This window comes from Dromaius novaehollandiae, chromosome 24 (assembly GCF_036370855.1).
Source record: "Dromaius novaehollandiae isolate bDroNov1 chromosome 24, bDroNov1.hap1, whole genome shotgun sequence".
NCBI classification, from domain to species: Eukaryota; Metazoa; Chordata; class Aves; order Casuariiformes; family Dromaiidae; genus Dromaius; species Dromaius novaehollandiae.
Window position 1 is genome coordinate 5,031,640 of NC_088121.1, and position 12,501 is coordinate 5,044,140.

Consider the following 12,501-nt stretch of genomic DNA (forward strand, 5'->3'; position numbering starts at 1 on the left):
AGAAACAGGTTGCTCTTTTTATCTCCTTTGTTCTGGGGGACCTTTTTAATCTGAAGCTGTGAGTGTGGGAGAGGGCTATGTTGATGGTCTACTACCTGACTTAGGTGTTCAGAATTTTTTTCTCACCCTTTCATCCTGCTGACTGCACAAAAGTAACAAAGTAAGCTGTTCTCTCAGACAAGGGGAATCCTTTGCCCCCACACCCGGCACAGCCTCTGACACTCCCAAGAGCCACTGGTAACCTATGTGCACAGCTGTGTATGAGGTTTCTTTAAACTGCATTTAAAAACCCAAGGTGGGTAGAACTGGTTTGGTGAAAGTCTGTAACAGTCTATAATTATAGAAGTATGAATGAGCCTTGTAAAAAATGGGAGAAACCTGACACGAAGAAAAAGTTGGGAAGCCAGCTCCCCACACTACGGGAAATCCAGACACAATGCTGTAACCCATAGGCTTCTGCTAGCACACCTGGAGAAGCAGAAGAAAACAACACCATGAGAGGTTCTGTCTGCACCTGGAAAGCATCCCTGCACCTTTTTATCTCTGTCTGTGAATTCAGGCTCAGTAGCTGGGGGAGAGTAATCACAATTTTAATGCAAATTTCGTGCAGATGAGAAGGGCCAGGCTGCTCAGGTTGGAGAACCTCAGGCCTCTTTCAAGGCCTTTTGAATTCTCAAAGTTAGGGGAGCAAAATGGCAAACCTACCTCTAACACTATTCTGCCTTCAGGGCATCACTACTAAGGTGTACAGCTCAGCTGTAGGGGAACAAGGAAGTTTGTTACACACCACCCAAATCTTGGCCTCTCTAATGAGGCATCTGGCAGAGCGGCAAGTTAATGCTAATTGCAGAACTGGATCCTATTTTACTCTATATGGATGTGTTTGTCAATTCACAGAGAAGGAGGGAAAAAATGTGTGTTACAGACCATGCAAAGAGGACCTTCAGCCAGGGCTAGAGACTAAGATCAGACTAAGAAGCAAATTTCCTAGTGTTTTAATAGTGCAGCAACCTAACTCTTTCTTCCCAAGTCCTTCCCCCTTACAGGTAGATTCAGACTTCTCAGCTCCTTGCAAAGACCGATTATTCTATTACCCATGGACTAGCCTATGATTGTTCTGTGTTTGGGTCAACTGATTCTCCACAAAGAGCCTGACTGTGCAAAAACCCAGGGACAGCTGGATTACCAGCATATCTGATTAGCCAGAGGTAACTGGGTGGGTTGGCTTACTTCACAGAGCTGACCAAATTGGGGCTTCTGGTCAAAGTACTTCCAAAATGATTTACTGGCAGAGTTACCCTGTTCTAGTCCAGTTACGATAGAACAGACTTCCCAGTCACTGAACATGAGCAACAGAAACAGCAGAAGGGAAAGGTTGCTTAGCCAGTTACAAAATGTGTATTTAAAATGCAGATAGCCCACACTGAAATCCAAGAAAAAATATATTTATCATTATTATTAACAATAATAGGAATAAAACCAGTTTTAATAGCATGCAGGGTTTGATGCATTTCCCAAATTCAAGAATTTATTAGTTTTAAGCCTGCGTGTTTGTTTCTCTCTCTCTCCAATCCTGCCCCCCCTTCTAACCGTCTTGAATTTTTAATGCACGCTGTTTCTAATGTCAGCCGTTTTTCTTGTAAAGGTTTTTTGACATAACTTTATATTGCTACATCCTTTTTTTGTTGCCATTCCCCATCCTTGTTAGAGGCTCCAGTCCCCTAATGAAGCTCGTCTCCTGCCAGGATAATAAAAGAAAATAGATCCGGGCTGAAGTGAGCCAGGGTGAGGTGTGTGCATGTGCGTGTGTCTGATTAGAAATAAGGGTGACACAAAATAAGTGCAGTAACAGCCTGTTCTCCAGGGACTCCCATGGCTGTTCCCCCAGATCTGCACAGTATCTTATATATGGCTGGGGGAGGGTACGTATGCGTACACACACATAGTTTGTTCAGATCTAATTTCATATACACACACCAGTAGCGTGGAAGGACATGCTCAAAAGACGTAATGCAAGGGCCAAAGGTATGGGACTTTCTGTCACATAAAAGAAACAGGACTCTACATAGTCCAGTGACTTTGTAGTCCCTAACTTTTTGGGGTATCCTTTTAGTGTTTCACAGTAACAAGCTGCTAATTAACTCTGTTCAGTAGCTTCCTAGCCATTTTCTCTCTTTTGTCTTTTTCCCCATCCATTTTCATGAGTGTCTAATAAATTAGAAGGCACCTTTACTGCTGTTGCCAGTCAGAGGCACAAACAGAACTATTTTCACAGCCCAGGAAATGCCGAAGATTTCTGATAATCTGCCCGTAACACCCCTTTCCAGCACAAAACTTCTAAAAGCACAGATCTGCTAGTGGCATATACATATTGGCCTCTCTCAAGCAGCAGCAGCCGCTGCAAAAAACATACTGTAGCCTGTGCTAAAGACAAGAGCCCCATCAACTCTTTAATATCTCCCAGCCTCAGAAACAGCCTTTTGTGCCCTTTCAGGGCAATCCATGGTCTCACTAACAGATAGGAAAAAAAACCCTAAGATCCTTCTTTCTCTTCTGTCCATTAAGAATAAAAAACTTAATGTCTCTATAATAACTTTCTTTAAAGGTTTCTGACTACTTGCATAGGCCTTTGTTAACTAAGCCTCACAACTCCAATGTGATGGAGGTGGTCAGTGATAATGCCTGTCTTGCAGACTGATAAAGAAAAGAGAACTTAAGGCTCCCGGAGACCTAAAGCAAGAAAGTGGCAGAAGCAGGGAAAGACCTCAGGTGTTGTGATGCCCAGGTCCTTCCTCTTTCTGATACACAGCAGTTTCTCCTCAATGTTAATGCATGCTGAAGGCTATGCAAGACCTCTGTAACTAATGTCACTTAGGAGAAGGAACCTCCAAAGCACTTTGAGAAGCTCATTGTTATGGGTCAATGCTAAACAAAAGAGGCAATGAAAACCAAAGCCCTCTAAAAAACTCATCAACTGCCATTTCAATTTATCCTCCATTCTGTCTTCCTGCCTGGTGCAGAATTCCAGCAATATTATTCTCGTTTCCACAGTGGTGCTTCAAACATGCTTTTCAGCGTTGAAGGCTCAGTATGTGTACACTCTGCATGCTGCTGGTGAGATGCACAGAGCCAACTCTTTCATCAAAGGTCCTGGGAATCAGGCCTGCATGTTTCAACTGAAAACTCTAGTTTTCTAGCCCAGCAATAGCTGGGATACAGCTATACTGTTAGCCCAGGGAAACAGTACTCTGGTACTTCAGTAATAACAGAACTAAGAGAAATAGCAAAGCGTTTTCAGCACGTAGGAGCCCACCTCTCATTTTCAAAAATGTTAAACAGTTGCAGCATGAGTTCAGAACATATATTCAGAACGCATATAAAGACAGTGACCATGGAGGCTGGCTATTGGTCTCTGTCCTTCCCATAAGAGAGAGCATATAGTGAAAAATAGGTGAGCTGCAGTTCGCCTGTAGGAAATGCCTCTTCAAAAGATGTTCACTTGACTTGGTCAGAAATTTGGAAAAGGGTCCAGCAATACATGTATATGTATCTTGAGCCCAAGTGCACTGTTACAGATTCCCAGTTCTCTTGGATGCTTTGGAAAATCAGATACCTATTAGCTAGATACATGTGCAGCAATTTTGGGGACTAGTTTACTGCACACTCTGACAGATACAAAGACGACTGGCTCTCTGGATGAAACAACGAGTGGAGGAATCTGTTTTGACTGTTTCCACTGGGATATCCAGCTTTCAAACACATCAGACACATTAACATGAGGAGAACCTCTACATATTTGTGGCTTTCAACATCTGAAATATTTACAGCTATCTACAGCTCTGCTTAGTTCTCTGTAGCAATGCCATATACTTTAAAACTCTAGAAAGCCACATGTATTTCTTCCTATCAGACAAATTCTAAAATTCAAAAACCAGAGTCATGACATCTGGGCTAACACACTAACTCTAAACTGAAAAGCTTAATTGAAATTTCAGGTGGAAATGAATCTAGTCACCTCTTGTTCCCTAATGGATTTTGATCTGCTTCCCCACATAGTGACAATTTCTGGCATGGTTACTGATGTCTGCCTTAAAGAGAGCCATAATTATGATGTCTGTGGGGAACTGTAGGCACGACAGAGAAGCAGTAGCATAGCTCTTACTAGACCAGAAAAGCAGGAGTGACTAGGGCTACTGACAGGCTGCAGGAACAATGACAGATCAGTAAGGAAAATACTTGCAGCATGCAAGATCTGGCTGTATTCTGTGCTTTCCCAGCTGTACTTTCATAGCTATGGAAAAACATCCAACAAATTTTTATAACTAGAACACCATTCACTGTCCTTCTTCCAGAGTTCTGACTAAAAATCCCAGAAGCAGTCTCAAAACAGGAACATAAATACCTTCAAATTGATGGGGTAATCTAACTCGTGGCTTTTTATTATCAGAATCCAGGAAAGCAGACTGGAGTAAAAGTAAAGGGCAGCTGAATTTAGCAGGCTTTTAAGGAAAAATAGAAATATTTGCACGTCCCTGCATATGCACAGAGCAAGTATTACTATCAAACAGGTCAAAATGATCAAGGCACAGTATCTACACACAGCCTAGAGATAACCAAGCTCTGGAACGATGAAAGTGCTGTTATTTCTGCAAAAGGACATGTCACAGTTGTGTGAAGTGCAACCGGTTTGACAGAGCAGAGTAATCAGCAAGATCAACAGCCTGCTTCATGAAATGGGGAATCCAAGCTCCAGAATTGATGTGGCTCTTGGAGTAAGAGCATCCCAAAGAGGTAAGCTGTTGTCTTGCTTCCTCCTTAATTTGTGCCAAGCTGTTTTTATGAATTATTTTAAATGTCTGTGGACAAACTTCACTGGCTAATGCAGTAAGGACATCAGACAAGAAGGTGTTCAGATGGTGGATGTTGACAAGATAAGAATGTGTGTGCATGAAAGAATGGGGACTGTTTTGTCCACAGAAGAACAGTGAAGATATTAGGAGGGTCAGAGAGATTTGGTACTCAGGGGCTCATTTTCTGATCATCTAAGTTCCCTTTACTACTATGTCACTAACTTTCAGAGAGTTATGATTTCCTCCATAACAGATCTCTCCTTTCCTCTATAACTAACCTGTGTGCCTCTGCTGGATCCTGACATGTTCTCCTGTAGATGAATAATTAGTAATCCCTGGAGCCCACAGGAGTCACAATTCCCAGATGACACCAGCTCACCATGATCCAGAAGTTCCCAGGTACGTCCTTGGAGGACTTGTCACACTGAAAAATGGCAGAAACAAATGTCAGAAGGAAGCATTTGTTGTTGCTGGTATTCTCTGAAACCAGACGAAGTCCATTGAGCTGCTGAACCTATCGATAACCAGGACAAAATTGGCTTGGACACGCATATTGCTAGTTACATCACCCAGGCAGTGGTTACAATCTATAATCCAAGCCAGTCTATCTACCTTTTCATCTGTCCTCATCTGCATTATCCCGTCACTCTTGGAAGCTAACTACATGAGCATTATTCAGTATCTGCCCAAGGAGTTGCTCTGTGCTTGGCATCCAGAATAGCTGAGATTTTGCAACATCATTGGTTCACCCCCTTCTTTCTCACAGACAAAGACCTGAATGCACGCCATGGACAGCGCACTCTGTGGATATCACTCTGGGATCACAGTGACCAACGCAGAACAAGGTGTTACACTGTACCTTACGTTCCCCAGTTAGGAGCCCCATTCCCCAGAAGCCATTATGATGTGCTTTTGAGGAGCTGTGAGCCAATGCATGGGAGTCTAACAAGCTTTGTAAGAATGGCTGAACACTCCAGATTTCTTCAAAGACAAGTGGAAGCCACTTTGGTGCTGAATAACCCAAATGCTTCTTGGATGCTTCAACAGGCATAATGGAGAAGCAGCAATAGGAGACTTATCAAACTGACATTAATTACACAGAACCAGCAGTGTGGCCAGTGTGCCTCAGCAAGAAAGGAAGATAAAATCCCTGCCCCAGAGAGTGTGCAAATTAATGGCTAATGCAAATTCCTCTTTTCACACTGTACCATAGTTTTGACTACAGGCAACCATTCTCAGAGACGGCAGGACTCTAGATCTGCACTCTTCTGAGTAATAGGAATATTCAAATATCGGTACCAACTCAGCTCATCAGTTTTCTTCCTATACCAACTTTGAACAGGAATCTAAAATTCATACACCATAAACTTTGGCGAAATCAAGAGTTCAGAGAGGATCTGAAAATTGAGAGTGGGATCTGTCTTGAGTCTAAAACACACACCTCCTCTTTATAACAGGACTGCACACTTGCTCTCTTTCTGGACAGTATCTAACATACAGTCATTTAATGCTGATAAGAAATCACAGTAACAATTGCCCAGTGTGTTTTACACATAGCAAGAGTGAATATGGGAGTGTGCAGGGCTAGGTAGCAACCTGCAAGTCTCTTCCAAAGGCAATAAATGTCCTGCTTTATAAAGACACTGTGCTCACCTACTTTTGAAAAGAGTTTTCACCATACAAGTGAAAGCCCTAATGAGACCTCATCTAAATCAAAACCAAAATGCTTGTCCCAAGGCAAGTTTTGATCTTGGAAAAGAAAGAGCCATGAAAACCACAAGGAAATTAAGACAGAACTATTGGTTTCACACAGACTCACTCCTGTGACGGGTGGCAGTATGAAGCCAAAAAGAGAAAGAATGGGTCTTTCATGGATAGATGGATCACAAAAGGAGAGAGAGCTCTACAGCCAGTAGCTCTGAAGAGAAGATGATATTTTTCCCTTTGGCTGTCCTGAATAGACAATGAGACCAGCAGTGTTATGATCTAAGGAAAACAATGGACACAACAGACAGAGGCATGGCTGCACTGTCTGCAGAGCAATTATTTAAATGGAGGAAATCCACACAAATAGGTTTGGGGGGAGAGGAGTTGGGGTTTTTTTTAAACAAACTTCCGACAGAAGGGCAAAAAACAACCCTACTGAAAATATCCTATTAACAGACATGTTAAAGGACACGCAGCAGGTTCATAGTGACTGCATAGCACATCCCAGCCATCTATGCTTTTAATGCTTAGGAGATACAGGCTGTGCTGTATTAATATGCAAAGTGTGCCTGCCTTCCCAATTAAATGGAAAATGCTATGATTAAAACCAGTCAGAAGATATTAGATGGATAGTGCTGAACTATGGGCTTTATTTCCTACACACAGAAGCCCCACAGGAGTGCTGATGGAGTACATGCCAGGGAGATTACCAAAGGCAAAACAGAGCTGGGAAAGGAAAAGCACTTGAAGAAGCAGGAGGGGGAGAAAATGAGGAAGCTATTTACAGGAGGATTGAATTAACATAGTACCTCATCCTGGTCTCTCAGACATGAGCCCTCCGGGCCACACATATCTGGAGGGAAACCAAGCACCAGTGCTCACAGAAGCCAAGTCCTGGCACATGATTTTGAGGGAAGAAGGCCCCAGAAGCTGAGTGAATCATAGGGTAAGGGCCAGAGAGCCTTGAAATTCATAGCTGCACAGCCTTGAGGCAAAGCTCAACAGGGACAGGGCTTTCCTGCATCCCCTCCTTCCTTGTTAGCATCAGCACTTTATCCCCTGCCACCTCACTGGGATGGGAGAAGAAAATAGAACAGAGAAGTACAGCATGCTGGATAATTTACAATTAAACCCATGATGATGAGAGGATAAAACAGGAAACATCAATAACTGACTGGAAAGTCCCCTTTGCCCTGCTGTGAAGGGCTTACTCTAAATTGCCCATGTGGCTTTAACCCTCTTGGCTCCGCTATGCATCTCAGCCCCAGGCCATGGAGCTGGTTCCCCCACTTACTCTTCCTTTCCACCTCTGAACACCGCTATGCCCTGTCACTGACGCACTCTGGGCCCGTGTTTCATGACTTGCATTTAATTAACAGTGACGGCAAAGTCAGGTATATTTATGGGGACTTCTAATCCTCACACTTACATTTCAGTTGCTATGGGTTTCCTTCCAGAGTTCGCTCCCTTCTCTCCCACCCCCACCATGTAATGTGCACCAGAATAAAGTCTAATAAATTCTGCTATGTAATTGGCTGTATATTTTAGGACTCCATCTATCCCAGTGCTGTGAAAACAGAGGCCTTCAAAAAACTACTGTAAGGACAGAAAACCCTGGAGGAGGGAGTCCAAAATACTTTGTTTCCTCAAACGACTGGTACTAAATTGCTACAGGCGCGACGTTGGAATGCTGAGAGGAGCAAAGCCAGAGCCAGTGGCAGCTGCGATGTCGCAGGACTGCACTTGAAGGACAGCAATTGCCAGAAGTTGCAAGTTCATCCAAAACTGGAGTTTGCTGTCCTATTTTGCCTTTCCAAGAGCCACAGAAGCCCTAGCAGGGCTAACCAAAGGGCACTTTCTGCCTGCCCAGTGTGCAGCTCAAGTGAGGTAGAGATACCTGATGTACGTTAATGCAATAATGCTTCAGGTTCTGGTAGCGTTCTCCCCTCCGAACATCCCGAAGACATTGAAAAGCCCAGGAAACTCTTTAAAGGACCTGCTTCCATCACAGGCAGTTCTAGAAAGATTGGGGGAAGGTCTCCACATTTTGAGAGTACAGAACTTTAGCTGCTCATCTTTAGGGTGGGATTCCTTTTAGCAGCAACATGCCCCCAAGTGAAGCTACGCCCAGGAAAGGGTGTACATTATCTCTAGACTGATAGCTCAGCTCCAGCATGGGTTGGCAGTGCCCTGTGTAACAATGGTGCGTTTTACTGACTTAATGTCTTAACAGAGCTGGTTGCAACAGGCAGGATGCAAAGCACATCGGGGCTAGCTGTGTTTGAGGAAGTCTGCACTGCTGTCTGCCAGACTCCTTTTGGAGATAAAGAAAAGAAAATTGTTCAGCATATTGCAAGAGAACTAAATTAAATGGCGGGGAGGGGGGAGATAACACGTATGTTATCTAAGGGACCAATGCCTACAACTGGGAAGGGTTAAAAAGGTGATGGCTATGTAAATGAAAGCACTGACAATACAAGAACATTGCGTGCTCTATTTGAGAAGCACTATTTGAGGAGGCAGCTGCACTTAAAATATTAAAAATACCATCAGCAGCTCCAACTCATGATGGGACTCTTTTCTACAATGACCTGTAAAGAGGGAATATGCATACACAAAAAATGATCTGACCTGTTGTATCAGCATTTAGGACACACTTCTCTACTGAGGACAACAGGAATTGTCCACACGCAATGACGGCACTGACAGATGGGCCTGCAGATGCATCACCACCTGTAACTGACCCTGAACGTGTTCAGTACGTAGTAGGATTTACCCATTGTAATCTTTCCTCACACAAGGAAAAGCTCCTGCATGAATACCCCTATCTGATATCAACAAAGTGTCCCCTCATATCCAAACGTCCATTGACTCAAAGAAATTTCAAATTCACCCATTCCCTGCTGAATCTGAATAATCACTGTAAAGCAAGAGAGATGGAGATACTAGACAGACAGATTTTTTCTGGGTTGCTCATTTAAGTAAAAGAAGAAAAAGAGAGAAGAGAAGAGGGATTAAATCCATAAATTTGGCACATATGCTTCCCCCACAGAAAACACACAGAATTATGGCCAAAAATATATGCCTGAATGCCATTGCACAAACTCTTTTATTTTTCTATCGTTTCTCCACGATGCCAGAAGCTAACACCCATTAATTCAGAATTTTCCACATTCTAAGTTTATGCCCAACATTAATGTTATTTAAACATCGCCTTATTTTTTCCTTCTCCCTCCTAAGAATTTCATGCTGGATTTCTTCTCCCCCCCCCCCATTTTTTAATGACAGTTTATTAAGAAAAGCTGACTGTACCTCCGCTTCGTCTGCTGGAACAGCACTGATGAATAAAAAACCCACCTCACAGGAGACAGTTTTATTCTGTTGATCGGAAGTCTGCCAGCCCAATTTATGATTGGACATAAGATCTCCAAATCTGAATTTATGTGTTGTAGTATAACGACAGGTCAATGAGATTAAAAGTATGTTCATGAGAGAGCTGTAAGGCAATTGGAGTTTCATGGTTCTGCAATGATTGGGCATTCAGTCTAAGAAAACCTGCCTTAATAAAACACTTGTAGTCCCCAGGAACAATCTGCACATTATTCATTATTGCAGCCTGGCTGTGGTCGCCTTCCCCAATACCCCCTCGCCAATAAAAAAAAGGAGAGAGAGGGAGAAGAAGAGGGGGAGAGAGAGAGAGAGAGAGGGAGGCAGGGAGGGAGGGAGAGAGAGAGGGAGGCAGGGAAGGAGAGAGGGAAGGAAAGCAACTCTTCCCCTCCGCCCTATTCAGGTGAAGCCATCAGGGAGACAGTGCCGTTGATAACGAATGGGCTGAATTAACAATAGAAATACTTCTCTTCCTTATCATACAGTTCACACAATCAAAATAGGGAGGGGGAATGAAGGAGAAGGAGGAAAGTCTAAGCCTCATAGTAATAAAAAATCTGTACATATGGGTCCCCCCCACCAGCTGAAAAATACATGGACTAAATACAGAGCAGCAGTTTCTATTCATATGAGGAGAAATTCACTTCTCTTCAAGGGACCCTGTTTATTGCAGAAACCCCACCCTATAAACCTTAAACACAGGGCTTAAATGAGGCCTAGCCAGGTCACACAGGCTTGTGTAGGTCACATGAATCAGAGCAAACCTGCATAAATTCTAGAAATGGGCCTCCCAGTAGCATTTGGATCTTGGACCAAAAAGCCTTGCTGTTCAGAATACAGGCTTGGTTTTCAGATGTTAGGGGCTGGTTTGGCCCACAGGTAGGAGGCAGCAAGTCATGTAAACTTTGGGTTCAGATTCAACTATCTCCCAGGATTAGAGCCCAGTCCAGGATTTGGCTTCAGTGTGTTAACGTGATAATGTTCAAGTGAAGCTCAGGTCTTGATCCAAAGTTACCTGCGGGCTTGAAGTCATTTGCTTCCATGATTCTAGTTCACTCTATGCCTCCCTGCAAACAATTACTAGCTCAAGCCCAAATCAAACTCCTTAACTTGCTTTGGCATCACACCCAAACTCCTAACTACTCCCACCTCATACAGGAACACTGCCTCCCCCGCAGATGACACAAAGCACCACATAAACAGAAGGGAGCCTGCAGCAAATCCAAAAGTCATCCTCTTTCCTCTGTAAGATGTTTCATTCTTCTTCCACGTCCCTTTTCTTTATTGTCACAATAAAACAATTTTAATTCACGAAAGATCACAGAATGTAATCCTTTGCTGGTGGGGAAAATGTTCCATGCTTTGTTTCCATATGGACTCTGCCTAAATGAGCCAAATTCCTCATGTTCCTTTCACTGTACAAGCCCAAAGTCACCTTGCCCGATTTAAAAAGGGCTGAGAATCCACAACTCTAGTATAGTTCAGTAATTGCTGTAGGTGGCCAGCACTTCTCAATATTAAATGCTAAGGCTGAAAAACTAGAGCAGAAGCATACGGAATTTAGTATAGCCTTGAGGACACAGGAAAGGGCTGAAGAAAGGAGCCTGAAAAAGGACAGAGCCAAAAGGAAATGACAGATTTGTTATATTTCTCTGTATATTTTCATAAATAAGGGTTCGCAATACTGTAGTTTGACTATCCTAATCATCATGTAACGGACTCCCAAATTCAGGATCCCTCTGTACCTACAAAGCAGCTTACTGCTGAAGGGTCCAGAAAATTTTTGTTGAGTAAACCCATCTCCAATATGCAACAAGATACCAGGACATTCCTGCTTCATCGTTGTTTAATCTGTTCTGTTGTCAGGCAGGGCACTGGGCCAGTAAAAGTTCCCTCTGCCTCAGCTTCAGGGATGGACTGGTTTCAGAAGTTATACAAATAAAAGAAGAAAGGAAAAGCGCCTGCAGCACCAATCTGATTACAGAGTCATTTATTTTCTGGTCGTTAATAATTTGTGCAATAAAAGATTGCGTGCCTTTCTGAGTTAGTAGGAGTTATTGGCACAAATTTCCCTCCACACTGGTGTGAGTCTGTGCTTGGAACATAAATTATTAGTTTCTTATCGCACTCCTCCTCATTTTTCATGCTGCCACGGCTAGATAGCCAGAAGCCAACCCCTCAGTGTCGGTCTTATTTTATGCTGCATGAGAGAGGCGGCAAAGATGGTTATTCCATCTTTAATTACACAAACTTACTTTTGTATTGCCTCTCCCCCCTTTCCCCTACCAACCTGAATACCAGCAGGAGCGTGCACCATATTGTGTCTGTGTGTCTGCCACTGCCTGTGGAGATAGGCAGGTTCTCTGCCATCCGCCAACTATATTTCTAATGAAAGCACTGTTTGTTGACAACACTCGAAGCAAGGAACTGACAGGCTTCCACCACCCTGCCAGCTTCTATCAGATATACATCCGGAATACTTGCAAGAAAGTTGCATAAGTGCATCTCAACGAACCATCCCGCTAGCCCTGCGTTTGCTAGGCACAGAGAAGGTGCT

The 12,501-nt window shown here is 43.3% G+C and overlaps 1 protein-coding gene across 2 annotated transcripts in view; it reads right to left on the reverse strand.

Annotated features, from left to right (window-relative positions):
* The window catches only part of SAMD11 (sterile alpha motif domain containing 11), a 201,076-nt gene that overhangs the window by 152,966 nt on the left and 35,609 nt on the right, over positions 1–12,501 (reverse strand). The window contains exon 7 of one of the 2 annotated variants that reach the window (XM_026100617.2): positions 5,129–5,274. The exons of the other annotated variant lie outside the window; for it this stretch is intronic. The gene's annotated coding sequence lies outside the window, so the exon portion shown is untranslated. The remainder of the gene's footprint in view (positions 1–5,128; positions 5,275–12,501) is intronic. 2 annotated transcript variants of the gene reach the window in all.